Raw genomic sequence first — 13428 nt, 5'->3', positions numbered from 1 at the left:
GTATCAGTTTATTCCATGAGTATATACATTTTCCTCCATGGATTTGCTCAGTGCATCATGCGCACTGCAGGCTTTTCCTGTTGTTTCTACACGTTGTCCTCGACCAGCATTTTTGATTAATCTCGCTTCAAGAGCACTCAATTTTCTACATTGTTGGCCAAGAAGGATGCTGGCACTAGTCTGTTCTATCTCTTTGTGTCCCTCGCTCTACCCACACAGGCAGAGATTTCAAATAGGGGTGAATCAAGGACGTGTGTGCATGCTGCCGACGCCCTCAGAAACAGGATTATTGACAGTAGATGAGGTTTAGATGGGGATTGGAGCATGCTACAGGTGCTGTGCTGGGCATGCTCATGTAATGTCATGGCCCGGGCTGTATTTCCTGCTTTACTGATTGAGGTTAGTCAAGGTTAGTCAAGTGTTTAGTCAGTGTTTCCCATACGGTGGGTACTTTTTATTCTTCATGTGTTCATGCAAAAAAAAAAGTAAATCGAACTAATTTAATCGATAATCAATCAATTTGGTCATGCCATTATAGGGGAAATGTTACATTAAAAAAGGTGAAATAGTGAAAATAGCTGTCGTGTCTCATCGGTATGTGTGAGCTATTTTCACCATTCTTGCAAAAACACTGTTTAAGTATCAGATATAAAACAAACATGCTTCTCGTTAAATCGAAAAAGTAGAATGGTAAAACAGTAAATAATGGATAGTTGCAGCCCACTAAACAATAGTCCACAGATTATTGTCGTGTGGATTCACAAGAGAAGACATACTGTACATCATGGTTCCCCAATAGGTGGCCTGCGGGCCATTTGCGGCCCACCAGAGGACCCTGTCCGGCCCACACCCTGCCTGTCATCAAAAAAAAAGAAAAAGCTTCCTACATGTGCACACAGCCAGGAGATAACAAGAACAACAACAATGGCCAACAGAAAACGTTACGTTTATTATTTAATTAATACAAAAATAAAATTAAAAGACCCATTTTGGTTGCCGCGGGCGGCCCCGGCCCACAGTCTGATACTCTAGACAAAATATGGCCCCTGGGGAAAATTAATTGGGGAACCCTGCTGTACATCAATTAACACAGTGGAGCTGACCCCAGAAACAGAAACAGCTCCTCTGCCTGCTGCTCCTCTTTATTTGTTTTATACAGTATGTGCGTGTGTGTGTGTGTGTGTGTGTGTGTGTGTGTGTGTGTGTGTGTGTGTGTGTGTGTGTGTGTGTGTGTGTGTGTGTGTGTGTGTGTGTGTGTGTGTGTGTGTGTGTGTGTGTGTGTGTGTGTGTGTGTGTGTGTGTGTGTGTGTGTGTGTGTGTGTGCGTGCGCACGCGTGTGTGCGGGCACGCGTTTGTGCATGCGTGTGTGTGTCCATGTCGTGCCATACTGCACCGCGCCCTGTTTTGTGGATGTGATGTGATGCGTTGCAAAGTGCTGGCCAAAGGTGATTCTTTCTCTGTCACTGCCCTTTTATCGTTTCCACGCGAAGGGAGGGAAGGATTAAGGAAGGTCGGACTCGGTTGAAAGGAAGGCAGGCAGACAGACAGGCAGGCAGAGCAGCGAGAAGAATTGGAGAGAATTGTAGCAAGCAGTGGGATAGCCAGTCAGGCGACAAACATGCAACCCTACACTTTGCCTGTGTTGTAGCCCCCCCCCCCCATACTCCATCTAGTATAGCCTCTGCCACCTCTCCAGAGAATCCAGCCTTCTAACATCCTGCAAACCTGTCTCCTAAACCCACCTCCTCCTTTCCTCTGTCTGTCTGTCCCACTTAGACCCCTACCAACATGTTTTTCTTTTGCTGTGCTGCCCCTGTGCCAGCATGCCCTCCAGCGCCCCCCCCTGAATTGTTCAACCCTATTAGCATCTGCCTCTCTCTCCCCAACATCTCAACCCCCACTCCCCGCCCTCACCCCCTGCTGCCCTCATTCTGCCCACTTTGTCCTCTCTTTGTTCGCAGTGACAGCCGCTCATCACTGGCACCGCCGCTGTCTCTGCATGTGTCTGCGTATTCCCCCGGTCAGGTGCACACGCATGTTCTTACAGGAACACGCTCACCGCCAGCAGATTATGCCCATCGCTCATTCAGGGGGATTTGTGTCACATATCACAAGTATCTTAAACGGAATGAATATAACATGGATAAGTTGCAATAAATAAAATAATACTACATTCTGTAAATATGTATTAGTCCCGCCAGCAGGCCCTATACTGTACGACTGTGCTATTCATACCAATCTGAATTCAACCGCCATCATTCTAGAGCCTCATGCTTTCACTGGTAGTCATTAGTTCCCGAATTGGGTGTGTGTTGCTATATTAATCTTAGAGCGCAAAAAAGCAACACAGAAACATATCAGTTTGTGGGTATTTTGTGTTTTGCAAATCAGCACATACATGCATATAAAATGAATGTTTTCAGAGCTTTTCAAAGAAGTAACCCTCAATCTAGCACACATTGTTTGAGTCCATGCTACTGTACAACACGCCCCTGCCAACTCCACCCACACGCCCACTCACTCATTGTGGACTCGCCTGCTTTCCAATAACCCGTGGTTGCACATTTCCCTGTCCCTTGTGACTGCAGATCCCCTCTCCCCATTCCTTCCCCCCCACCACACACACATGCACACACAGTCACATGAACATGCACACACAGTCACACACACACACACGCACGCATGCACGCAATCAAAAAGCACTACCCCATGCATGGACACACGCACATCCACATACTAGGGACAGACACATATTCATGTAACGCACATTCCCAAATTAATGCACAGAGACACACAGACACAGTCATCATTAAACTCATGTGCACTCTCACACACGCTCACACGCACCTATGGCACACACGCACTCACACGCACATGACTCACACGCACGTGACACACACAGGGCCAGATGAGGGGAAGCTTGGCACTAGCTCTTGCAACACTGAGCACCACAGGGGGGTTGGCATCATCAGGAAATTCTACAAGGCTAGTCACGAAACAGCACCTCACTCACACACGCACATTCAGCAAAAACACTGTCGCTTTTTTCACAAGGACACACACACACACACACACACACACACACACACACACACACACACACATCTCTTCTTAAAAGCTTGTGTGATTTTTTTTGTGTGTGGGCAGATAGAGGAGCTATCTTTCTTTTGTAAATCCATGATCCGTCTCATCAGATCACTTGATTAAACCAAATGTCAAACCCTAATCTTTCTTAATCCGTTGGGCACCTAAATAAAAAACCCTTCCTTCAGTATCTTGCATTGCAGTACAATGAATTGTCACAGAAATGCATTGTGCGTGCACATGTGTCTCTGTCTGGCTTTGTGCATGGATGATTTAGGAATGGACTCAGAGGTTGTTTTGTCGAACCATCTTCCCTCTCGATTACACATGGGTACCACATATATTTTTTCACAGTATTGGGGATTATATAGAGTGAAATAGTTGTAGATAGACTATTTTATTCGAAGGAAGAGAAATCATACTAATATTAAATGGCCGCTGTTCAGTCAGTGCAAAGACAATGTCTTTTCAGTGTAACGATAAATAATATTTCTGTTACCACCGTGCTCTGACTTTTCTCTGCATGCGCTATCCTCTTGGATCAATATCATTCATAAAGGTACTGGGTCACACACAGTGGCAAGAGTGAGTTTTTTCTCTTTGCATGTTGAGTCAAGAGACAAACATTTCGGCTATTCAGTCTGTGCAGAATTAGGGCTACATCCCTAGTTTACACTGCACACATTTATCAGTGTCGGTTTCCAAACCTTTTCATGTGAAGCAGTGTTGATTTCATCGACTAATACTATGACGAAAATCTTTCGTCGACGAAAACTAAATGAAAACTAAGCTATGATGACTAAAACTGAGACTGAATATTTTGACAATTTCGTAAACAAATAAAAACTAGACTAAAATGTTAAGAAGTGACTAGTGGACAAGAGATCCAGTATAAGTTATTTTACACTTGGGTTGCATGCTGACAATACTGTAAAATCAGCCATTACAACGGCAGTCGACTAAAATCTTATGATTTTTAGTCGACTAAAACTAGACTAACACTAAAACATTCCAGGTGGCTAAAATGTGACTAAAACTAAATAAACTATTCAAAAGTCTATAACTAAAACTAAAATCTAAATTTGCTGTCAAAATCAACACTGATGAAGGACCCCAAATGAACACATATTTGGCCGCAGTACCCCAATCTGAAAAGAGGTAGTGCCGAAGATCCCCACGCTGTTAAAATGTTTCTATATTCTGGAAAAAGAAAAAAAAAAGCTTCTGTTTCAAACAGCCAAATGTATAGAGTTAAAGTGGTTCAACTGATTTTTGTATAAATTATTTTAACTAATTTAGCTGGGCAGTGGGGACCCCCTGAACGCTCTCAAGGACCCCTGGGACAGTTTGGGGACCACCGTTGTACAGAACAGTTTGGGGACCACCGTTGTACAGAACAGTTTGGGGACCACTGTTGTACAGAACAGTTTGGGGACCACCGTTGTACAGAACAGTTTGGGGACCACCGTTGTACAGAACAGTTTGCGGACCACTGTTGTACAGGACAGTTTGGGGACCACCGTTGTACAGAACAGTTTGGGGACCACCGTTGTACAGGACAGTTTGGGGACCACCGTTGTACAGGACAGTTTGGGGACCACCGTTGTACAGAACAGTTTGGGGACCACCGTTGTACAGGACAGTTTGAGGACCACCGTTGTACAGGACAGTTTGGGGACCACCGTTGTACAGGACAGTTTGGGGACCACCGTTGTACAGGACAGTTTGGGGACCACCGTTTGGGGAGTTTGGGGACCACCGTTGTACAGAACAGTTTGGGGACCACCGTTGTACAGAACAGTTTGGGGACCACCGTTGTACAGGACAGTTTGGGGACCACCGTTGTACAGAACAGTTTGGGGACCACCGTTGTACAGGACAGTTTGGGGACCACCGTTGTACAGAACAGTTTGGGGACCACCGTTGTACAGAACAGTTTGGGGACCACCGTTGTACAGGACAGTTTGGGGACCACCGTTGTACAGGACAGTTTGGGGACCACCGTTGTACAGAACAGTTTGGGGACCACCGTTGTACAGGACAGTTTGGGGACCACCGTTGTACAGAACAGTTTGGGGACCACCGTTGTACAGGACAGTTTGGGGATCCGTTGTACAGAACAGTTTGGGGACCACCGTTGTACAGAACAGTTTGGGGACCACCGTTGTACAGAACAGTTTGGGGACCACCGTTGTACAGAACATCATCGTAAATGAACCAAAGACGTGTCCAGTGTCACCAAAACATGTTAGCGTCACGTCATGTAAAAAGCTGTATTATGACTTGTTTTGGTGACATTCAAGCTACAGATGTAGTGTGTGTGTGTGTGTGTGTGTGTGTGTGTGTGTGTGTGTGTGTGTGTGTGTGTGTCCTTGTCCTTAATGCGCAAAAGAAACTGCTTTAAGGAAACACACCTAATGACCCACTTCTGGTGTTTTGGATGAGCCAGACGGGTCATGGCAGGCTGCACCCGGGAGCAGTGGAGGAGAGAGAGAGGGGGGGGGGTGGAGGGGAGAGAGAGGAAGAGGAGCAGTGGAGGAGAGAGAGAGAGAGGGGGGGGATGGAGGGGAGAGAGAGGAAGAGGAGCAGTGGAGGAGAGAGAGAGGGGGGGGGATGGAGGGGAGAGAGAGGAAGAGGAGCAGTGGAGTGCAGGAGAGAGAGAGAGAGAGAGATGGAGGGGAGAGAGAGGAAGAGGAGCAGTGGACTGAGTGGAGTGCAGGAGAGAGAGAGAGAGATGGAGGGGAGAGAGAGGAAGAGGAGCAGTGGAGTGCAGGAGAGAGAGAGGGAGGGATGGAGGGGAGAGAGAGGAAGAGGAGCAGTGGGGTGCAGGAGAGAGAGAGGGAGGGATGGAGGGGAGAGAGAGGAAGAGGAGCAGAGACGGCCAGTGTTAAAATTCCATTTAGTATTAGTATTTAGTATTAGTCACACTTTCGTCAATTTAGACAGCCAGCTTAAAAAGGCTTTCCCTAAATTAATGTCTTATATTCTGACAAATCAGAATAGACTCTTCACCTCCCATTAAGCTTACCCCAGATCAGTGCAGAGACCCCCCTGAATCACTACTTGAACTAGTAGAAGTTCAAATAAGGGACACCCAGGCGGCCGTCCCTTATTTGTCTTGGAAATAAGGGTCGGCCAGCCCAGTCACACATATATTATGTGTAAATATGATCTCTCTCTCTCTTCCACCTGCTCCCCTGCCCATTCATCAATAGTTCAGTGTCTAGTACCTCTAGTCTGAACAAAAGCCAAATCAAATATGATGTAAAATCTTAAGTAAAAATAAACTTTACATGTTTGTACATTTAATTTGTGTACTCATCGCATTCAGTAGTCATTCAGTTGTGAGAACTTACACTTCGAAAAGAGTATTATTTATTGATTTATTGAATGCTTTATTAAAATGCTTTGGGCCAATCCTCGCATAGGGCCTAGGCTTTTTTCCATTGTGGTCCTCCACATAATATCGAAATCGGCAGATATGACCCTGCAAATAATCGGAGATCGGATATCGGTCATAATTTCATAATCGTGCACCACTACTTTATTCCGAACTGAAGTGAATTGAGTTGACTTGTGCGACAAAAGTGAGAATACTGTATGAGAGGGAGGGAGTGAGACAATTTAAAACTGGAAGGATGAAAACACCTCCTCTCATCTTCTCCCTTCATGCATTCATTATTTATTCATTATTTCAGTTTAAGGTCAGATGAAGCCAGCTGTAAGTGCAGGAGGGTGCTAGGTGGTTGTCGTATAATATACTTACTTACTTACACTTACTGCCCTTTATGCCGACTGGCATGTAGGGCAGTAACAAAGGAACTCCACTTCAGTCTGTCCTGGGCCAGCGTCTTTATAGATCCCCAGGTGTAATGCAGGGTTTTCAACTCTCCCTCCACTGCCCTACGCCATGTGTTCTTCAGTCGGCCTCTTTTGCGTTTGCCCTCTGGTGTCCAGTGAAGTGCAGTTTTGGTGATGTTGTCCTGTTCTCTACGTATGAATTCGTTGACATTTCCGTAAGCTTTTGGTGTGGAAGGTTGACAGTTTGTGGAGATCATTTTCTGTCGTTCTCCAATATTCAGAACCGTATGGCAGGTTAGACAGGACACAGCTAAGTAAGTTTGGTGTTGGTGCTGTACTGGGCCGACTTCCAGACGTTGTTAAGCCTCTGTAAGGTGTTTCTGGCCTTGCTGAGCCTGCTTGTGACGTCGCTACCTGCGACGTCACATGTTCTGTTGTGGGTAGGTTTATTCCTTCTATGTGTACTGGTGGGGGGTTTGGGAATAATATAGTATATATAATATAGATGGAGCAACTTGTAACCCCAAAAATTGCTATATTATTTCAATGGCCATATCTGTAGTCTACTTTCCTCAATTTCTACTTCACTTTCAAAGTATTAAACTTAAATACTTAGAGACAGTGAAAAGAATTGTCATATTGACATTTGTGCACACGTGCACATTGACGTCATTATAATATCTATATGTCAGGCTGCCGACCCGGGAATAAAGTGTGGGCACAGAGTGTGACGCATTTAAAAATATATATAATGATAAAAAACAAATACAAATAATAATAATAAATCTAGGACCAGTCATCATTAGGCAATAGGCATGCATGTTCTGTATGGACATGGACACGTTCGTCCGTACACGTTTGTCTGTGTACAGACACATTAACAGACATCAATAGCCCATTGACTTTTAATTCACAGTTTGTGAATTATCTATTCTGCCCTACAAATTAAAGCCACATTACTACAGTAACTACATTTTTGGACACCCCGATTTATTTGTGTATATCCCAAAGGTCAAATTAGCCTTTGTGATTTTGGAGGTTAAACAATTCCCTCAAGAACATAATTATTTACAATTAGTGTAATATCACGTACAGTAGGCCTATATGGTATTTGCCGATATCTAATTTGGCAGACCAGTTGAAACACTTTTAAACCCAATATCAGCCAATTAGTTTTTCGTAGTTACTGCGCCTTAGTTTTGTACTATTTATAATGGATAGTTGTTATTCAAAAGTTTTTTTTATTTTCCATGGTTCTTGCCATTTCAATTTCATCAAGGCCTAACCCTAAAGGTCATTACACACTGGCGAATTGGCGACGCGATATATTCGTGCGAATAATTCGCATTTAAAAAAAAACAATTGAAGTCCATGCAAGCTTCCACATCAGTGGCGAATGTGCGAAAAATGCGACCGTTTTCGCTCTTTATTTGTTCGCTCTGGTGTCGTATTTTGCAGAGATTCGCAGGCGAACTGCAACTTGCAATATTTCGCATTTTCAGATCGCTTATTCGCATCGCGTCGCTAATTCGCCTTGACCTTAATCCTGCAGGATGGAAACTTTGTCCAAAACTGTTACTTTTCAGAAAATGTAAAATATAGTATCTAATGTGACGTATAGGGTGTTCAGTTATGAAAAGAAAATTACAGTCATACAAGGTTTCTTTTAAGAATGCCCTGGTGAAACACATTTAAATGTAGCTTTTATAAGTCACAATTTCCACATTCTTTGGTGTGTTGTTTTTAATACCCACAAGCCAAGGGAGCACACCTGCTCCACATCCAGATGCAGGAGTCAGACAGCGGAAGAGCTAGCATACGTACGCTCACGCACTAGTCTGGGCAGTGGTGGAAAGTAACTCAATACATTTACTTAAGTACTGTACTTAACCCATTTAGGCCTAACCTTCGCTCTGAAAGAATATATATTCAAAGATTTGTGCCTCATTCTTACAATTTTTCACAAATAGCAGACCTACAAGTTCCTATGAGCTTGTAGATCTGCTATTTTTCAATAGCTAAAGTATAACATAATGCTTAGTTAAAACACCAAAATGGGTTAAGTACAATTCTGAGGTATTTGTACTTTACTTGAGTATTTCCATTTACCAATACTTTTATTCTACTCTACTACATCTCAGAGGCAAATATTGCACTTTTACTCCACTACATTTATTTATGAAAACTTGAGTTACTAGTTAATTTAGAATTAGATTTAGATTATTATTACAAAAAAAGGAACTACTTCAGAACTGTATATAGGCCTACATTTCGGGCATTTGAAAATAGATTTTTATACATTAGAAAACTTGAAATGGGACATTCTGTATATGAGTATACTTTTATTTTTTGATACCAATACTTTTGTACTTTTACTGTGCATTTAGAATTCAGAAGTTTTACTTGTAGTAGAGATTTGATTTATTTATTAGATCCCCATTAGCTTACTGTGAAACAGCAGCTATTCTTCCTGGGGTCTTAAACATATCATCATTACAACATTTCTTCTATATTTTTCGTGTTCCATATTATGAAATACGTGAAGTATTTCTAGAGTGCAGTATTGATATGTTTACTTAACACGTATACGTAAAACATATGAGTATATGTTTTCCACCAGCGCACGGAGCATAGTGTGCATGGAGAGATGTTAACCTGAAGGCCAGCCCGTGGCCGTGCCCTGGCCTGACCTTGTCGTGCGGTTGCGCCCGTTTTGACAAAAGCACAAATGAGCCTCAGTTCAGTGTGTGGTTTCTGAGTGCTAAGTGAATGTGTCAGAGCCTGTGGCTGTATAGGGCTCTCTCCCCGCGGGCCCGACTCACGGTCACAGTAACACACAATCCACTGGTAGCAGACACCCCGCCCCCAGCATGCAGCTGATGCATTGCGTGTTTGTGTGTGTGTGTGTGTGTGTGTGTGTGTGTGTGTGACTGTGTGTGTATGAGCTTATATGTGAGTTTCCTGTCTGCTGGAAGTAAAGATGCTTATGTAACTGTAGGTCTGCATGGCACTGTCTGCTCTCGTGTGTGTGTGTGTGTGTGTGTGTGTGTGTGTGTGTGTGTGTGTGTGTGTGTGTGTGTGTGTGTGTGTGTGTGTGTGTGTGTGTGTGTGTGTCTCCCTCTATCCCTCGCTTGCTCGCTCTCCATGTTTGTGTTTAGTGTGAGGACTGTGTGCTTGTTGCTGTGTGCCATGTGCAGATTGTTTTGTGAAGCACATGCAGTGCACATGGGCGTGTGTTTATGCGTGCCTGCTTGTGTGTGTGTGTGTGTGTGTGTGTGTGTGTGTGTGTGTGTGTGTGCATGTGAGTTGTGGAGATACAAATAAAGGGAGCGGCACACAACATCTTCTTCTTCCTCTTTTTTTCTATGATGCAAGAAAGATGTATTTGGCGCTGCACTGTGGCGACATGGACTAGGGCTACGCTTGCATGCGGGCCCTTTGTCTAAGACAAATTTCTTCCTCGGGAGACTAATAAAGTATATCTCTATCTCTCTAACATGTCAGGGTTGACCTGAGGGTTAACTGTGTCTCCACAAGGACTAGATAGACGCACGCATGCACGCACGCACGCACGCACACACGCACGCACGCACACACGCACGCATGCACGCACAAAAAAGCAGACTTTGTACTTCCAAGTTCCATGCCGTATTCCAGCCTGAAGGAATCGTTAAGACATCTGCACAATAAAAAACCTCTCAGTCAAAATACCAAAAATACACACACATACTCACGCACACACTCTCTCTGAATGTGTGTGTGTAGTCTTGACAGGGACAGAGCAGACAAAGAGAGACAGTGATGGGCAGTCTAGCGTCCAGGTGAGACGCTTTAGATTGATTGATTGAACGGTTTATTAGACAGAATGTATAAACAGCAACAGAGCACAGTCAAACACTCAGTCCAAAGGGGATAGCACCAAAAACAAAAGTCCCTGCGGTCACACAGAGGCGTCTGGCTCATATCATGTGACGCCTGTCAATCACATGTCAGTGGGACTACTGTCATGCCTTTGTGTGTCGCTGCGTGCTTGTCTGTCTCGGTCCATTCAATCAGTCAATCATGCAAGCATTCTGTCTTCAGGCCTCGCTTATCACTACTTAACAGCAGTTCCTCGACGATGTCGTGCTCAGCAAATGGCAGATCTACAAGCTCACAACGTGTCACTGTGAGCTTGTAGATCTGCTATTTACAGCATGCAACACCATGCAGTGTGCAGCTAAGTATAAATCAAGCTTACCCCTCCCTCCACCCCCTCCCTGTGTCCTTCATCTATCAGAATCACATCTGTCTCAGACAATGTGGCCCCCCGTGAATCGATTTAAGACACAAAAGGTTTTTAGAAGAGGGGTTATCTGTCATTTGCCCTTTTTCGTCTACTTCTTTGTCACAATTCTATTTATCTTTTAGTGGATCTGTCTTGTCTTTTGCACAGCTGGGGTGAAATCGTGTTTGGAATTACTTGTTTTTCCTCTCTGTCCTCTATACCAGTTAAGGGCGGGGCTTGCTATCTGGGGGAAAAAAGGCAAACAATAACTGAATACATGATTATATTATATATATATATATATATTATATTATTATTAGTCTAAAGTTGGTGTTAGTGTACTTTCTCTGTGATTAAAAAGGTTTCTGACATGATTTTAATTGTCCTGACGCCGTAATGTCCCACCCGTCTGGCATGGCAAGCTGCGTTAAACAAACAAACAAATGAGCTTGGATTAAGATCTCGCCCTTGGCCTGATCTTTCCTCCATCCATCCTCCTATGGGTGGAGGAAAACAGAAAATAAATAATTAGTCACACCAACAGCTTCCTCTCAGTGACCGTGTGTTGTTGCCGTTTGTTTAAGTCTCTCTCGTCTTGTTTTACAAACGGGGCCCGCGTCACACCGAGATGGGATGAGCTGTCAACATGTCATGCAAACATCAGCTGAGGCTCGACATGCTGAAGATTAATGCTCTGGGATCCCTATTAAACCTCAGAGGAGGGATGGATGGATGGAGTCTCTGGAAGAGAGAGGATGGGAGGGATGTGTCCAATTAGGGAGGTGCTTTTTAAGAGGCAAAACCAGAATGTTAATGGATGTGTGTGCGTGTGTGCGTGTGTGTGCGTGTGTGCACATGAACTCTACAGCTTTAAAATGCTGGCAGACAAGAGATGTGTCATATGTATGCTAATCTCTCAAGAACAGATTCTGTGCTACACTACCAAATTCAAAGGAAACAAACAGCAGAGGGTGCTGTTTTTTCTTTTTTTTTGCCGATGGGTTCCCAGATTGTATGTGCCAATGCCAACCTTATCATTGATCTTGTGACGTGTGTGTACATATTTGACCCTCCAGATGGAGCGCAGTGAGAAGACGTGTCATTACTGTGGAGTCAGCTACCTCATCCTCCACGAGTTCCACCAACTCCAGACCAGGCTGGCTGCGGCCGAGGCCGAGCTCCAGGGCCAGAGGGAGGCCGCCGGGCGGGAGAAGGCCCGGCGAGAGGCACTGGAGCTGGGCAGGCTGGAGTGGGAGAAGGCCCAGCGAGAGGCACTGGAGCTGGGCAGGCTGGAGTGGGAGAAGGCCCAGCGAGAGGCACTGGAGCTGGGCAGGCTGGAGTGGGAGAAGGCCCTGCGTCTGGAGACGGAGGAGAGAGAGAGACGCCTAGCGGAGGAACTAGAAGAGAGACACCAGGAGGTGGAAAGAACGCTGAGGTCGGAGCTTGAAGGTCGGGAAGCCACGACGGAACTGCTGAGAGGAGAGAGGAGGCAGAGAGAAGGACTGGAGAGGAGGAGTGAGGAGAGAGAGAAAGTGTGGGGTGACGCACTTCAAAAGGCCAATAAAGAATTGGACGATCGGAGAAAATGCCTGCAACAGCTGGAGAGGAGGTGAGAGGGGTGTGTGTGTTTGTGACTGTGTGTGTGTGTGTGTGTGTGTGTGACTGTGTGTGTGTGTGTGTGTGTGTGTGGGTGTGTGTGTGTGTGTGTGTGTGTGTGTGTGTGTGAAATCTGAAATGATCTCTAATACCAGGCTTTTATGTCTGCAATTATCCTATATGAGTCATGCTTCTCTCTCTCTCTCTCTCTCTCTCACACACACACACACACACACACACACACACACACACACACACACACACACACACACACACAAACATTTGTGGTGTCTCTCTCCCAGGAGTGCATTTATTTTCCTGTCTGCCTGTGTATCTCTTGACGTAAATCCTGCATGATTATATATTTGCTGTCGTCTTCAACACACCAAGGCCATGCAGACGTAATACACTGTTTAATGGATACGCCTCGTAACCTTGAAAAAAGAAACTTGTATGCGTGTCATTTTACAGAGATACTGTATGGTATGCTTTTCTTCTAACATTTGCAGAGCATACGCAATAGAAAGAAATTCCTTTGCACTTTCTCTCCGTGTGACAAAATATTGTGATTCGCACCAGGTTCAATTGGCTTCTGTAAGATGCATATACTTGCTGTTTGCTTACTTGAAGTTTTCTTCATAGTAATGATACCAGTAAGTGTGCACACATCCACCTGGGTG

The sequence above is a fragment of the Protomyctophum bolini genome (assembly GCF_963924005.1).
Source record: "Protomyctophum bolini genome assembly, chromosome: 9".
NCBI lineage: Eukaryota > Metazoa > Chordata > Actinopteri > Myctophiformes > Myctophidae > Protomyctophum > Protomyctophum bolini.
This window is presented reverse-complemented; position numbering follows the sequence as displayed.